The sequence below is a fragment of the Onychostoma macrolepis genome, chromosome 10 (genome assembly GCF_012432095.1).
Source record: "Onychostoma macrolepis isolate SWU-2019 chromosome 10, ASM1243209v1, whole genome shotgun sequence".
Lineage (NCBI taxonomy): Eukaryota > Metazoa > Chordata > Actinopteri > Cypriniformes > Cyprinidae > Onychostoma > Onychostoma macrolepis.
The window spans coordinates 11,888,836-11,904,325 of NC_081164.1; the positions used below are offsets into that span (position 1 = coordinate 11,888,836).

Below are 15,490 nucleotides of genomic sequence, written 5' to 3' on the forward strand. Positions count from 1 at the left end.
TTTTTTTGGTGTTTTGTAACATTATAAATGCCTTTATTGTCACTTTTGACCACTAATGTAACTACTGACTACTGAGTGTGCATAACTATTATTTAGTAGTAACTTTAGTAGTAAGCTAGTGTTCCTACACTCTTGTAAATTTGAAGGAATTGTCATTATTGATTTTTCAACGTTGTTTTGAATAACATTGCATTGTGTTTTGTTGAGGGTTGAAGGAAATGTCCGTAAAGTTAATGGAAAAGTACTGTTAATTTTCTTCCAGGACATTTTTTTTCTTACAGTGTACAGAACCCTCTAATTACAGAATATTCCATATAAAATTCCATAATCCATCCGTCAGGCAGTAAGCTGTCAGCGTGCAAATTACAAGACTCCTACATCAAGCAGACAGTGAGTGTACACACAACATTTCCCACAGATTAACAGACGTCACACTGAAGACCTCAATCAAAGTCAGCCGGGCCCTCATATTCGTTTTGATTAGATTTGCATATTTCAATTTTAGAACAGAAATTGCTCTGTGATGTTGTTTGGTCAAGTCCCACAAGCCCATCTTGGCGTGTGTGTTTTCGAAATGAATATTTTCTCAACCCCAGTTGGCTAGACCTCTCTTTTTCTGCATCACTTGAACGTTTGACTCGATTTGGTGCCTGGACTCGTGTCCCAGGGGCTTTGATGTAAATTGGAAAGAATCTCAGCACTTGGACACTCTGTCTGGGCATCCAGCCTAATGAGTGCAGCCCGGGTCACCTCCGCACCTCTCTCTCCTTTTTTGCTCTTTCTCTCCGCCTGCCCTCTCTGCCCTTCTTCTCCATTATCCACCTCTCTGTCTGTCCTCTCCCTGAATTTCATTTTTCATCCTCCTCAGTCTTTCTGTTTTTTCTTCTTCCACATCTAAACACACGTTCCATCCGTCCCTTTGTTGGTTGTTGCACTCATCCCATTCATAATACATCTCCCAGAGAAGGAAGACCCATGAAACCAGTGGTTTCCTGCCCTCAATAGACTTGGCCCACATTTTCAGCTTACTGTCAGATGTAATAATGTAGCAGTGTTCTTGCATTAGCATGTCTGGTTAGATGATGCCCATCAGCTTTGCTGAGCTTAACTGGAGCTTGTGTAATTCGTGAGAAATCACTCTGCCTATAAAGTTGCATCTAATATGCGCTAATGTGAGGGAATGTACAGTTTGCTTATGAATGTTATTCTTGCATCTTCAGCTACAGCCCCTGAATATGCACAATCATATTAGAAATATATATATTAATGTAATCGTTTTCTTTCTTTGTGTAGTTGCCATCTTGCCTTTGCTGTTGCCAGATTTAGACAGAATTAATCCTAAATTTCCACCTTGAATTCATGTTTATGATCTTAAAATCTAAAGGCTTAAATGTTTGATTTAAAAAAAAAAAAAAAAAAAAAAATTAAATATACATATATATTAATAGAAATCAGTTCTTTTATTCAGCAGGAATGCAATAAATTGAGCAAAAGTGACAGTAAAAATGCTGTTTTTCAACACTGATAATAAGAAATGTTTTTTGAGCAGCAAATCAGCATATTAGAGTGGTTTCTGAATGATTATGTGACACTGAAGACTGGAGTAATGATGCTGAAAATTCAGCTTTGCATCACAGGAATAAATTACATTTCAAAATATATTCAATAGAAAACTGTTATTTTCTATTGTAATAATATTTCACAATATTACTGTTTTTTTGTTTGTTTTTGTTTTCAATGAATTTGAAGTTTTGAACGAAGAAAAAAGCATCCCAAATGTGGTGTTTGACACTCATAGAACCACATAAAAAGCTGTTATTGCGTTATGAATATTAAGTTTAAGTTAAATAATTAAGTTTTCCTGTGATTAAATGTTCCTGTTTAGAATTTAAACCTAACAAGATGTCAATGTAAATACATCACAGAGGGTTTGTTTGTACAAAAATCGTTATACACAAGATAACTACTCTTTATTCTTCTCTCTGTGTGTTCTTATATCATAGATTATTTTTCCTTAATGTTCAGAGGGACTTTGTTTGCACAGATCATTGTTATCAGTTGATAAGTCACATCCTGGGACGTCACACTCTGTCTTTTATCAGAGAATGAAACCTTAATTTGCGTTTGTATATTTTTTTTCTAATCCTTACTGTCTAACAAGGAACCAAAAATTGATTTCAGGTTCCTTTTTCACTGGCCACTGAAAATAAAATGCTTGAAGGCCTATATTATGTAATATAACAGCGTCATACCCATAAATAAAGAGGGGGAAATGCCAAATGGCACATCTTCCTGTCATGTTTCATGTTCTCCGTGATGATAAACTCTTTTAATAAGTTGTTTCTGTTTTTAGAATTCATGCTGTGATTCAGACTCCCTGTAGCCACTCTGTGGCTGTAGTCACAGGTGTTCTTGAGATGATTTATTCATTTGTTTATCCAGGTGGCCTCTGTAGCTTCAGGCTGACCGTGCCAACCTTGCTGTGGGCAGAGCAATGGAGTTTATCGCACAAATGACGTTATGATCTACCCTTGTGTGTGGTCTGTGTAATTGTAATGAGAATACTGACAGGTTTGGAGGGTCCACGGGCAGTTTAGTTGAGACCCTTAGTCCCAAACACCTGCAACTTTGTGTGCTGTTTCAGCATGTATTTGTGTATGTGTGTGGATTATGAGGGAGTTGTCTCATGGTAAGGTGCTTGACAAAATATATATATGTCCTATATTTAAGTGTGACCTCACTTTCACGCTGCAGAGTGAGTTAGAGATAAGAGAGCCGATAATGTCAGCAGGTGTGTGGCTTACAGGAAAGAAGGTAAAAGAGGAACTAGATATAGAATAAGATCTAGATATGGACACACAAATCTCACACACTGTTTTACAAAAGTCTGAGAGCACATATGGTAACCAAATTTAAATTATGGAAGTACTTTTATACTAAATATAGCTTTTATATTAAAAATAAAAAAGAAACATCATGGTGTATAATTTGTTAAAATTAAACATTAATATTATTAATAAAATGTAAAACAAAATAAAATAAGATATACTAATAAAAAATAAGAAGAAACACTTTGTAAAATAAAATAAAAAACATTATGATGCATAATTTTATGTTTCTTATTATCTTTTTAATATTCAATTAAAATACACACATACAATACATAGATACACACATACATAGTATACAGTCGTGGCCAAAAATATCGGCACCCTTGGTAAATATGATCAAAGGAGGCTGTGAAAGTTAATCTGCATTGTTAATCCTTTCGATCTTTTATTTAAAAAATTCACAAAAATCTAATCTTTCATTGGATAATAAGAATTTAAAATGGGGGGAAATATCATTATGAAATATGTTTTTCTCAAATACACATTGGCCACAATTAACGGCACCCTTTTATTCAATACTTTTTGAAACCTCCATTTGCCAGTTTAACAGCTCTAAATTTTCTCCTATAATGCCTGATGAGGTTAGAGAACACCTGACAAGAGATCAGAGACCATTCCTTCATCCAGAATCACTCCAGACCCTTTAGATTCCCAGCTTCTTCTCTTCAGTTCACTCATTTTCTACAGGGTTCAGGTCAGAGGACTGGAATGGCCAGCAGAAGCTTGGTTTTGTGCCCAGTGACCCATTTTTGTGTTTTTTTTTAGGTTTGTGTTTGGATTATTGTCCGGTTGGAAGATCCAAACATGGCCCATTATAAGATTTCTAACAGAATCAGTCACTTATTGATTTTTTTTTTATCTGTTGGTATTTGATAGAATCCATGATGTCATGTGTCTAAACAAGATGTCCAGGACCTCCAGCAGAAATATAGGCCCACAACATCAAAAATACAGCAGTATATTTCATTGTACACATGGGGTACTTTTTATTCCTGTGTTCACCAAACCCATCTTGAGTGTTTGCTGCTAAAAACTCATTTTTAGTTTCATCAGACCATAGAAGCCAGTCCAGTGAAGTTCCAGTCGTGTCTGATAACTGAATATGCTGGAGTTTGTTTTTGGACGAGTGAGGAGAATTTTTCTTGAAACCCTCCCAAACAACATGTGGTGATATAGGTGATGTTTGAAATTTTTTTTTTAAAGGTTTTCTGACCCCGAGACTCAACTATTCTCCAGCTGTGGTCCTTGGAGAGTCTTTAGCCCCTCAAACTCTCCTTCTCACCGTGCATTAGGACGATATAGACACACGTCCTCTTCCAGTAGGGGTGGCACGTACCGAACTTGGAGTGGGGACTTTGGAGTGAACGGGGCACGTGCGTGCCGTTATTTCGTCATTTGGAATGTACTTGGCAAAGGGAGCGATCTAATTTCCTCATAATCTGCAGCTGGGATGTTCCCGTGATAACGCAGCACGGCAAATTCGCTGACCGACATAAAAAAAATATACATTTTATATTTTAAAAAGTTGTATACATATTAGTTTTTATATATTATATAGCAAAAAACTTTCAAAATGTTTTAAAATATAAAATGTATGTTCATTTGCAACAGTTATGCTAACAACAATAAAAAGACATATGACATTAAAACAGCGACATCTACTGATGCACACCGTGCTGCGTTGTCATGGGAACATCCCAGCTGAAGATTATGAGGAAATTAGATCGCTCCCTTTGCCAAGTGCATTTCAAACGACTAAATAATGGCTCGCACGTACCCTGTTCACTCCAAAGTCCCCACTCCAAGGGGATAGGGATGATCACTTCCATTTAGAATTTGCTCTGTGAACCGTACGGTTCAGTACGCGCACCGTGACACCCCTATCTTCAAGGCAATTTCGTAACATTTTATGTTGATTGGAAATTCTTAATTATTGCCCTGATGGTGGAAATGCAAATTTTCACTGCTCTAGCTCTTTTCTTAAAGCCACTTCACTAATTTGTGAAGCTCAATTATCTTTTGCTGCACATCAGAAATATATTATTTGGTTTTTCTCATTGTGATGGATGATTAAGGGAAACAGGAAGCCATGGCTGGATAATTTCATGTTCATAATCACCCTGGAGTGCTCCAAAATTGTGAATATGAATGGGAATATACTTCAGAGATATTTTACTCATAAGGAGTTCTAGGGGTGCCAATAATTGTGTCCAACGTGTATTTGAGAAAAACATTTATTTAATAATGATATTTCCCCCAATTTTAAATTCTTATTATCCAGTGAAAGGTTAGATTTTTGTGAATTTTTTAAATAAAAGATCAAAAGGATTAACAATGCAGATTAATTTTCACAGCCGTCTTTGATCATATTTACCAAGGGTGCCGATATTTTCGGCCATGACTGTATATACACACACACACACACAGTAAGGTCCATATATATTTGAACACTGACACAGTTTCAAAGTCTGGAACTCATGGACATCACCTGACTTCAGTTGTTTGTAACTTCATAATGATATTTCCCTCAATTTTAAATTCTTATTATCCAGTGAAAGGTTAGATTTTTGTGAATTTTTTAAATAAAAGATCAAAAGGATTAACAATGCAGATTAATTTTCACAGCCTTCTTTGATCATATTTACCAAGGGTGCCGATATTTTCGGCTATGACTATATATACACACACACACACACACACACACACACACACACAGTAAGGTCCATATATATTTGAACACTGACACAGTTTCAAAGTCTGGAACTCATGGACATCACCTGACTTAAGTTGTTTATTCGTCTTTCTGCCTTTAGTTTTGTCTTCAGCAAGTGAAATGCATGCTCAATCGGGTTAAAATCAGGAGATTGACTTGGCCGTTGCAGAATATTCCATTTTTTTTTTTTTACCTTCAAAAACTCCTAGGTTGCTTTTGCTGTATGTTTTGGGTCATCGTCCATTTGTACTATGAAGCGCCGCTCAATCAATTTTGCTTCATTTGACTGAATCTGGATAGACATTATATCCCTATACACTTCAGAATTCATCCGGCTGCTTCTGTCTTCTGTCATGTCATCACTAAACACCAGTAACCCAGTGCCACTGGAAGCCATGCATGCTCATGCCATCACACTGCTCCACCATGTTTCACAGATGATGTTGTATGCTTCAGATCATGAGCTGTTCCAAGCCTTCTCCATACCTTTTTCTTCCCGTCATTCTGGTGCAGGTTTCAGCCGTCCAAAGAATGCTTTTCCAGAAGTGCTCTGGCTTTTTTAGATGTTTTTTGGCAAAGTCTAATCTGGCGTTGTTTGCACCTTGTGGTGAACACTCTGTATTTGCTCTCGTGAATCTTATCTTGATTGTTGACTCTGACAGTGACACACCTACCTCTTGGAGAGTGTTCTTCTCTTGGCTGGATGTTATGATAGGATATTTCTTTACCATGGAGAGGATTCTCCGATCATCCACCACTGTTGTCCTCTGTGGACGTCCAGGCTTTTTCATGTTGCTGAGTTTACTAGTGCTTTCTTTTTTTTCTCAGAATGTACCAAACTGTTGATTAGGTCACTCCTAATGTTCCTGCTATCTCTCTGATGGATTTGTTTTGTTTTTGAAGCCTAACAGTTGTATGTTTCACTGAAGAATTCCTTTGACTGCATGATGTGGGTTCACAGCAACAGCTTCCAAATGCAAATGGCACACTTGGAATCAACTCCAGACCATTTACCAGCTTAATTGATGTAGAAATAATGAAAGAATAGCCCACGCCTGTCCATGAAACAGCTTTTGAGTCAATTGTCCAATTACATGGTCCCTTGAAAAAGAGGGGAGGTACATGTATAAGAGCTGTAATTCCTTAACCTTTCCTCCACTTTTGATGAGAATACCCTCAAATTAAAGCTCAGAGTATGCACGTTAAGCCCATATTCACTATATAACTGTAACATGAATATGTTTTGGTCAGCAGCTAAAATAATACAAATTGTGCCTGTGTCCAAATATATAAGGACCTAACTGTATATGTGTGTGTGTATGTATATGTATATATATATATATATATATATATACATACATACATATATACATACATACATACAGTGGGTACGGAAAGTATTCAGACCCCCTTAAATTTTTCACTCTTTGTTATATTGCAGCCATTTTCTAAAATCATTTAAGTTCATTTTTTTTCCTCAATGTACACACAGCACCCCATATTGACAGAAAAACACAGAATTGTTGACATTTTTGCAGATTTATTAAAGAAAACTGAAATATCACATGGTCCTAAGTATTCAGACCCTTTGCTCAGTATTTAGTAGAAGCACCCTTTTGATCTAATACAGCCATGAGTCTTTTTGGGAAAGATGCAACAAGTTTTTCACACCTGGATTTGGGGATCCTCTGCCATTCCTCCTTGCAGATACTTAGGACCATGTGATATTTCAGTTTTTCTTTTTTAATAAATCTGCAAAAATGTCAACAATTCTGTGTTTTTCTGTCAATATGGGGTGCTGTGTGTACATTGAGGAAAAAAAAAGAACTTAAATGATTTTAGCAAATGGCTGCAATATAACAAAGAGTGAAAAATTTAAGGGGGTCTGAATACTTTCCGTACCCACTGAAAGTATTCAGACCCCCTTCACTTTTTTCAATTTTATGTTGCAGCCTGATACTACAATTGTTTGAATTCATTTTTCCCACCTCATTAATCTACACTCCGTACCTCATAATGACAAAGTGAAAAAAGAAGTTTAGAAATGTCTGTAAATTTATTAAAAAGAAAAAACTGAAATATCACATTTACATAAGTTGCTACAACGCTTGAAATTTAGCTCAGGTACCTCCCATTTCTCTTGATCACTGCTGAGATGTTTCTACACCTTGATTGGAGTCCACCTGTGGTAAAATAAATTGATTGGACATGATTTGGAAAGGCACACACCTCTCTATAAAAGAACTCACAGCTGACAATGCATATCAGAGAGAAAACCAAGCCATGAGGTCAAAGGAACTGCCTGCAGAGCTCAGAGACAGGATTGTATTGAGGCACAGATCTGGAAAAAAATTCTGCTGCATTGAAGGTTCCCAAGAGCACAGTGGCTTCCATAATTCTCAAATGGAAAAAGTTTAGCAAAACCAGGACTCTTCCAAGAGCTGATCGCCCAGCCAAACTGATCAATTGATGGAGAAGGGCCTTGTCTAGACTGGTGACCAAGAAGCTGATGGTCACTCTAATTGAGCTCCATGATCATAAATGCAGATGGGAGAAACCTACAGAAGGACAAACATCACTGCAACACTCCACCGATCTGGGCTTTATAGCGGTGTGACCAGACTCAATCCTCTCCTCAGTGAAGACACTTGAAAACACACTTGAAATTTGCAAAACAGCACCTAAAGGACCCTCAGGCTCTGAGAAACAAGATTCTCTGGTCTGATCAACCTCAATTCCAAGCATCATGTTTGAAGGAAACCATCTCTGCTCATCAACTGCAGAGCAGCATCCAAAAAGTAAAGTGTGCTGGTAGCAGCCTCATGTTGTGGGGGAGTTTTTCAGAGGAAGGGACTGAGGGACTCGTCAGAGTAGAAGAGAAGCTCAGTGCACCAAAATATAGAGATAGCCTTAATGAAAACCCAGTCCAGAGTATTCAGAACCTGGGCCGAAGGTTCAACTTCCAACATGACAACGACTCTAAACACAACACAGCCAAGGCAACACAGGAATGGCTTAGGGACAACTTTGTGAATGTCCTAGAGTGGCCCAGCCAGAGCCCTGACTTGAACCCTTTTGAACATCTCTGGAGAGACCTGATAATGGCTGTCCACTGATGGTCCCCATCCAACCTGACCGAGCTTGAGAGGATTTGCAAAGAAGAATGGCAGAAAATTCCCCAATACAGGTGTGCTATGCTTGTTGTGTCATATCCAAAAAGAATCGAGGCTGTAATTGATGCCAAAGGTACCTCAGCTAAGTACTTAGTATTTTCAGTTTCATTTCTCAGTTTTTTCTTTTTAATAAATTTACAGACATTTCTAAAATTCTGTTTTCACTTTGTCATTATGAGGTACGGAGTGTAGATTACTGAGGAAAAAAATTGTAGTTTGTACTGTGTGTGTGTGTGTGTGTGTGTGTGTGTGTGTGTGTGTGTGTGTGTGTGTATATGTATATGTATATGTATATGTATATGTATATGTATGTATGTATGTGTGTGTGTGTGTGTGTGTGTTATACTGTATAAGAAGCATTAAAGATAAATAATAGATGCACAACTGTACACAATTTGCAGACCAAATGAATAATCCATGCCAATCAGAAGCATAAAGTCAGTGAAAGAGAAAAAGGGACAGAGAGGTGAGGGTGGTGTTCTAGCAATCCCTCTTTCCTTTCACCATTTTTCTCTTTTACTCTCTCAATCTCCCCCTGTCATCTTAAACTGATTCTTAATGTAGTTTTTCTATCCCCTTCAGCCGCCCGCACCTTTTATCAGAGTTTGAGTCAATGAAGATCAGAGAATGGCAGTCTTACCTGCTCTATTGTGTTTGACGTTTTCTTATAGTAGCTTCTTTTCTTTCCGTTTGTGAATTCTGATTAAAACCATCTGACAGGAAGCTTCAGCTTACTCGTCTGTGAAAACACAATGCAATTTGTTATCAGCCATAAGTCTCATGTTGGAAATATATAGAGCACAAGCAGTAGACTTTAGTCAAGAGTACATACATATTTAATGTGTCATAAACAAAAACAAGACTTTTGGGTCTATGGACTTCATTTGGGGTCTTCAGAAATCATTCTAATATGCTGCTTTGGTCTCAAAAAACATATATAGCGTCTTATTTCATAAAGTATATCATGTTTCTTGATCAGGAATAACTTTGTACTGAAGTTGTGATAGCAGTTAGGTATGTGTATTTGAGCTTGTGAGTGTTTGTGAGAGGGTCGGGGAATAATAGACCTGTGATCTGACTGACAATGTGCGAGACACTGGAGAACAGCATACAGGTGGAGCATCTCACACCTTGACTCATTATTCTGTGTGCTTGTCTAAACACGCTCATGCCTTCTGTAATCGTATCGCTATAGTGTGGCAGTCGGCCAGTCAGCAGTGACTGATATTCAGCCAATGGATTAGCAGAATTCTCTTGTGCTTAGGGAAGAACTTGTGCTTATGGGTAAATCATCACTAAACTTTAATTCTATTCACTTCTTGTGTGTCAGATAAAAACGTCATTGTGATTCCTTAGAGCCTGTTTGTTGTGTGAATGTCATCAACAGCCCGAGGAGTGAAGGTGTGTCGGCTTTGTTCTGAGAGGAAGTTTAGGTGATGAAAAGCAGTATGGGACATCATCTAATTCTCCACGCCCTTCTCCTTGCGCAGACATGTTCGGCTCTCACGGTCGGTGAAGTACTGAAGCAGTTATAAAATGGATTTCAGGAGAATCCACACTATCAGGTGTCTTGCAATGATGCATGTTCGTTTAAATCTCTAAATTATTATATACTAGTAAATCTTTTCCTTGCATTTTTGATAAATGGGGACTGGAGAGTTCAAGCTTTAAAAAGAATTCAAAAGCACCACAAAAGTACAATTAAAGTCTTTTGAAGCCATAAGCTTACGTTTCAGTATATAGAGAGTGTGTGTGTGTGTATATATATATATATATATATATATATATATATATATATATATATATATATGCATGCACACACACACATACACACACACACACACACACACACACACACATATATATCTGCTCCCCTTCATCCAGGACGTCACTATAGACGTAGGTTTTGTCATACTCACTGATCTGTGTGAAATGCTCTAAATCTGTCCCTCCCAATCATGAGAATCCTTGGCCACACAGCCACCCTCATCTTAAGCCTGACCCAGAGACACTTTACCAGAGTTACAACCAACTTGATGACTCTGTCACTCTTTACTTGTCTCTAAGCCTGAGACCATGTAAGTGTGCATATCTGTGTGTGCATGTCTATGTGGATGTGTTTGTGTATGTGAAAATCTATATATTAAACTAGTTTGTAACTTTAATATGCTTCTTCAATAGAATTCCTAACATCAAACTCTCTCTGTACTGTGACACAACAGCATGAAGGGGTTGGTTCTGTGGCAACCTGTAGAGGAAACACTTAAGGAATGTACATGCATGCATACACCTATGGTTTCTATTCAGTAGGTTTGTAAGCACTAGTTATTCATTGACCAGCGTTTACAGTGGGGTCTCTGAAATAATAATACTAGTTCTTTGTGCAGTGGCGGCTCCCAGCAGCTTGCCGTGGGTTAAATCCCTGATCTCCACAACTAGGATCAGTGCAGAGTTTCCCACGCCCCCCTCTCCCACTGATATACTAGCCAGAGGCGGATATGACCGGCAACATTGCGCAACATCCTTGTTTTTCTGTGGATTTATGGCTGAAAACAGAAGTTTCTCTCTATAGGCCTGATCTGTAATGTGTGTTATGGACTTTGGACAGGCTAGACACCTTTAATTTTACACAAATTAAAATGAGGTTTTGAGGGAGAATTTCAGTAGATTGTATTGTTGTATATCTTAGTATTGATTTTTCAGTGCAACAATGAAAATACTTGTCTTTGTAAAATCTGTCCATTAAAAATAAAACACACGAGCTGCACATTAGATGTGACATGGGAATACTTTATTGACATTTTTCTTTCACATACAGCTTTCCCAAGCTTCAGTACATGCACATAAAAAGCCCCTTTTACATTACTTTTTAAACCTTAACCTTTTATTTTATACTGTTTTAATGAAACAAAATTTTATTTCATTTTATTTTTCACATAATATCACAACATAATGTGCACATTTTATTTTATTTGTTTCTTCTTAATACCACAACATAATGTTTGTACCTTTTATTTTACTTTTTAATTTTATTTTGTATAATTTTACCCTTATAATACCACAACATAACACATGTATATTTTTAAAGTGCCCCTATTATGCCATTTTTTAAGGTTGCTAATATTGTCTTATGAGTACCTGTACCTCCTAAAACAGGTTTACATGCATCCAAGGTCAAAAAACACTTTAGTTTTCTCAAAAAATAGATTTAATTTTACCTAATTTCTAAATGATTCGTAAATGACTCGTGCGAAGCAGTTCGAAGTATCAGTCTCTCTAAACCCCTCCTTTCCGTGAGCCCTCACTGCTGTGATTGGTCAGATGGCGCAGTCCTTTGTAATTGGTCTACCACGCACAGCGTGAATGACAGCCCATGGGCGGACATTATGCAAATGTGTTACTTCGTGACGTCCAGCCGTAACAGAATAATATTTGAATTCCTGACGACTTGTTTAGGCGATTGCGAGCCGACTCTTTTTTTTTTTTTTGATAGACAATAACTTTATTTATTGTGCACTGTCGGCTTCACAACCTTGCAGATAGTTTATGTTCACATACAGCTACATGACGGTAATATGACAGTAATATTCGAAAAGGCATAATGGAGGCACTTAAATTTTTTACATACATAATACCACAACTTTTTTTTTAACAGTAATTGTATTTTAAATTTTTTTTTTTTATACTTTATAGTAAAATAATTTAAATGTATGACATACATGTACTATGTGTGTATGTGCTTGTGTGGGTCTTGTGTACACAAGTATGTTATCTTAGGGGCTCACAGGCAAGCAATTTAAAAGGAAACGGGGTGTCTCAAAGCTTAGGGGCAAAGACCCGGGCTGCGTGCTGGCAGATACTGTTGATCCAGAGGAGGTGAAATGAGAGAGAGAAGGAGAGGGTGAAGAGCGAGGGGGGAGGTGAGAAGGAGAGGGGGAGGAGAAGCAAATGGAGGAACGGGGAGGGTTGTGCAAATGGGTGAGAAAGAGAGCGAGAGAGAGCGCACACACACCCCTTTCTGCGCTCTCAGCGGACAGACTCATCCTCACATGGTTGGAGTGAGTGTGTTGTGGAGTTGTGATAGACAAGAGACACAGAGACGTGCAGGATTACAGCCAGTACTTGGAAGATACATTACCTGTATGAACTGAGCTAGAAGACATTCAAACTCCTGATGTTTGGATACTCTGAGGAACAAAAACGAACCTAGGATATACCTCTGAGGTATGCCACACTACCAACTGTATTTCCATGCTGTTTTACTGTCTCCAAAATGTCTTTGCAATTGGACATTTATGTCTGTCTGTTGGACTTTCTCTGGGTCCCCTGGGACTGTGCTCGAGTGGACGGCTGACAGTGATAAATGCCACACTGCATGGTTAATAAGGTTTACTCGCCATAGAGGCTTTAAAAGTCTGTGTTGTGTGCCTTTGTTGGACAATCAATATGCCGAGTGTATTTAAGTGTGTTTGTGGGGTTTGTTTTGAGAGATCTTAAAAACAAATGGTTCTGTGGTCATAAAAACCCCAGATAGAAATGTTTGGAAGCCGAGGAGGAGGATTCGTCAGAGTATATTCTCTCTCACATGCTGCCTTTGTGTGTGCGTGTGAATTTTCTCACTGAACGGAGTAAATCTTAAAAAGTTTGCTCTCTTATTTTTACTGCTTTGTCACAAATTATCTTCAGTATTAACATTTTAGTAGAAAACTTGAGTGACAACATGCTTTACCAGAATGTATTGTATTTGCAGATCTGTCAACAGATCTGTGTGTAAGAGTCTGTCTGAAATGTCTTGCAGCCTGGTTAAGTTCTGCTGTGTTACCTCATGAATAATGTGCCTCATTTAAAAGTTTTACTGTAAACCACCAGAGCAGCTCCAGGATAGTTCAGTGTGTGTTTTTGTGTAGGAGTGTGTGTGTGTGTGTGTGTGTGTGTGTGTGTGGTCTACAGTTCTGTGGAATGTGATTCATTGTGATGAGATGACTGAAAAAGCAAATGAGCTGAGATTCTGAGGAAAGATACAAAAGAAAACAGACAGCAAAGTGAAATATAAATAAGATAAAAGATGGCATACTGTATAAAGACACCTAAAATGTGTTTAAGCAAGGTAAAGAGACAATCAAACCTGAAAGAAAGACCTAGATGCAGTGGATCACTAATATTTATACTGGTCTGTCTGGGCTCAGGGGTCACTGTTGCAGGTCTCAGCTGTTCACAGTCAGATAGAGATGGCATACGGGGTGCCAGATTCCTCGGTCGCCTGAGGTCTCCCAGCGGTCTAGTGGCTTTATGAATGAATTGCCGTAGAGTGCGCTGTGGATGAACTCAGACGGGCCAAACAAAGACTCCTGCATACTTCAGTCTAGGAGCAAACACAGCAAACAATGAACCACACTCTTCCTACACCATTGTATCACTGATGTCCCCCTCGGAAACAGACTGGACAGAGACTACCTGTCTCCTTTAAGAGCTCATATCTGGACTTTATCATGTGCGTCTGTCTTGCTCCCGTCATACGCTGTTTAATCTATGGATTAGACTCAATAAACACACTCCTTCCTTCAAAAAGGGCTATCACACAGTCAAATTGATTTCCGAGCCCAGTAGTTTGGGTCAATAAGTAGCAGACAGGATTATTCCTCAAATACTGGGCATAAGAAATGCAAAAACCACATTAACATGTAAAATACAGTAGATTCTTTGGGAATTGCAGACCTTGCGGTAGTTGCTGGTTATTCAAGTGAAATGGGACATGTGTGTTAAAGCATGAGTGTGTATCAGTATCCATGTGCTTGTATTTTAAACACTTTATTGGTTTGATACTGTATTTGTATAGAAGTGTGTTTGTGTATGTATATGAAGGCTTAGGAAGGCAATCATGTTGTTTTGCTTCGCTCTGTAAGTGTGTTAAGTGGAACTAAGTAACAGAATGACTTCACTGTGACCCTCAGGGCATTTCTTCCTTCTTCTGCCCCACTGAAGCACAGGGCATCAGGGTGAAACATGGGGGGTAGAGAAGCTGTATGTGTGTGGGGGGTGGGAAATACGGCTTAAATGGGTCACAGCACTGCCACAGCATGTTTAAAGTATACATTAACGAAGCTAATGAAAGAGATGAGGAGATAAAGAGAGAAAGGCGAGGTTTGTTGTTCATTAAAAGTGTCTGAACTAAAAAAAAAAAGGAGGGAGAGAGAGATGCACTACAATTTAAGTGTGAGTAAGATTTTTTTTTTTTTACTTGAAAGAAATTAATACTTTTATTTAGTAAGGACATTAATCAAAAGTGAAAAACAACAAACAATGAAACTTTCAGCAAGATAGAAAAAGACATTTAAGGCCACATTTGATTAGTTTCTGTTGCACCTGCATTTGATCTCTTTCAAAGAGGTTAGAAAACTGTTTTGAGTTTTTCTAAGATATTTATATCTAAACTTGTTATAGATACTCTAAAGTAGTTTCATACTGTTTTTTTCATGCTGCGATCAAACACACACAGCCATTGTTTTCACTGACAGCTCATGAATACATATAACCTAGAAACCAAATGACTGAAAGGATCAAACAAGAAATGCATAACCATTATGGATTATCTGTGACGTTGTGTCCTCTGTAAACCCACCAGGAATAGTCTGTATTGTATGAGATGTTATAATCCTCATGTTAGATGTGTATGTGCGAGACCTGACAGATATTCCCCATTGTCTCCTGCTAAT

General features: G+C 38.0%; 1 protein-coding gene across 4 annotated transcripts in view; it reads left to right on the forward strand.

Annotated features, from left to right (window-relative positions):
• tiam1a (TIAM Rac1 associated GEF 1a) overlaps positions 1–15,490 on the forward strand; it is a 75,640-nt gene that overhangs the window by 8,358 nt on the left and 51,792 nt on the right. Inside the window, exon 1 of one of the 4 annotated variants that reach the window (XM_058788989.1) lies at positions 12,812–13,001. The exons of the other annotated variants lie outside the window; for them this stretch is intronic. The gene's annotated coding sequence lies outside the window, so the exon portion shown is untranslated. Of the gene's footprint in view, positions 1–12,811; positions 13,002–15,490 lie in introns of those variants that run through there. 4 annotated transcript variants of the gene reach the window in all.